This window comes from Callorhinus ursinus, unplaced genomic scaffold (genome assembly GCF_003265705.2).
Source record: "Callorhinus ursinus isolate GAN/ISIS: 27379988/994484 unplaced genomic scaffold, GSC_fseal_2.0 scaffold2691, whole genome shotgun sequence".
NCBI lineage: Eukaryota > Metazoa > Chordata > Mammalia > Carnivora > Otariidae > Callorhinus > Callorhinus ursinus.
In genome coordinates this window covers 1,459-3,496 of record NW_027399745.1, presented here as the reverse complement: position 1 = coordinate 3,496, position 2,038 = coordinate 1,459, and the positions used below count along the sequence as shown (strand labels likewise).

Sequence of the window (2,038 nt, the reverse complement as noted above, 5' to 3'; positions counted from 1 at the left end):
GATGTCACATAAAAGGAAGGATTTTATTTCCTTCTCACTTTCCTTCCTTGTTCACTGTTGGTATGTAGAGATGCAACTGATTTTTTGAGGGTTGGTTTTGTTTCCAGTTACTTGGCCGAATTAATTTATTCTTTCTATGAGTGTTCTTGTGGCATCTTTAGGATTTTCTACATATAAGATCACATCATCTGCATTCATAAATTTATTTCTTCCTTTCCAGTTTGGATGCCATTTATTTCTTTTTCTTTTTTTTTTATGTTATGTTAGTCACCATAGAGTACTTCATTATTTTTTGATGTAGTGTTCCATGATTCATTGTCTGCGTATAACACCCAGTGCTCATTGCAATATGTGCCCTCCTTAATACCCATTGCTGGGCTAACCCATACAATTGCTCTGGCTAGAACTTCCAGTGTTGTGTTGAGTAGAAGAGTTGTGAAATCAGGCATCCATGCCTTGTTCCTGATCAAAGAGGAAAAATGTTCACTGTATCCCCATGGAGTACCATGCTTACTGTGGGTTTTCATAAATGGCCTTAGGGTGGGACAGTTTCCTTTTATTCCTAGTTTTTAGTGCTTTTATCATGTTCCATACACAAATATAAACAATAAATTTCTTAATGCAGAACATAAACAATAATGTATCTACCATGTTAGTAATGCATGATTATGTCATGTTGTTTTCTCTTATTTTGCTAGTCATATTGACTACATGGAACGAGAGAATGATACACAAATTTCAGAATTTCTTCTTCTGGGATTTTTGGAAGAACCAGAACTGCAACCCTTCATCTTCGGGCTGTTCCTGTTCAGGTACCTGGTCACCATACTTGGGAATCTGCTCATCATCCTGGCCCTCAGCTCAGACTCCCACCTCCACACACCCATGTACTTCTTCCTCACCAACCTGTCTTTTGTAGACAACTGTTTCACCTCCACCACTGTCCCCAAGATGCTGCTGAATATACAAAAACAGAGAAAAGTCATAACTTACGAAAGCTGCATCATGCAGATGGACTTTTTCATACTTTTTGCAGGTGTGGACAACTTCCTCCTGACTGTGATGGCTTACGACCGCTTTGTGGCCATCCGTCACCTCCTGCACTACATGGTCACCATGAACCCTTGGCTCTGTTCACTACTGCTTCTGGTGTCCTGGATCATGAGCGTCCTGCATTCTTTGTTACAAACCTTAATGGTGTTGCGGCTGTCCTTCTGTATGGAGATGGAAATCCCCCACTATTTCCGTGAACTTCATCAGATGATCCAACTTGCATGTTCTAATACCTTTCTTCATAACGTGGTGATGAATTTTACAGCACTGTGGCTGGGTGGTGCTCCCCTGGCTGGGATCCTTTAGTCATACTCTAAGGTAGTTTCCTCTATACGTGGGATCTCATCAGCTCAGGGGAAATAAAAAGCATTTTCCTCCTGTGCATCACACCTGTCAATTGTCTCCTTATTTTATTGTACAAGGCTCGGAGTGTACCTTAGCTCTGCTCCTCCCCAGAGCTCCCACTCAGGTGCAGTAGACTCGGTGATGTACACATTGGTGACGCCCGTGCTGAACCCCTTCATCTACAGCCTGAGGAACAAAGACATAAAGTGGGCTCTAAATGTATTTTAGAGGGGGAAGCCATAAAAGGGCCATTTTTCAACTACTACCTTTGATTGCTGGCATAATGCCTAACAGCCAGAAATTGTGATTCTTTAATAAGATCATGAAAGCAGAACTTCATCCCTCTATTTATATCTTGGAGTTTAAATTTTTCTGAAGTTCATCTTTAAGAGATGAACTTAAATTTAAAATTTAAATTACTCCCTTTGTTGAATTTTCTGCTCCTTCTGATACCCAACAGTTTTTCCTTTTGTCTTCGTAACTTCCAAAGTTAGTCCAACCTTGAATCAGAAACATTTTGGAGATTACCATTTGCCTCATATAGTGATGAACTGTACTAGTTTTATGAAATAAAATACATTGGCAACTGAGGCAATTTTTAGAATTTTATTGTAGAGGCAATTCTGAAATCACTGTTTTT

The 2,038-nt window shown here is 39.8% G+C and overlaps 1 pseudogene; it reads left to right on the top strand.

Annotated features, from left to right (window-relative positions):
• The first annotated feature begins 658 nt into the window (after nucleotides 1-658).
• On the top strand, nucleotides 659-1,641 carry LOC112818173 (olfactory receptor-like protein OLF4; annotated as a pseudogene).
• The last annotated feature ends 397 nt before the right edge of the window (nucleotides 1,642-2,038 follow it).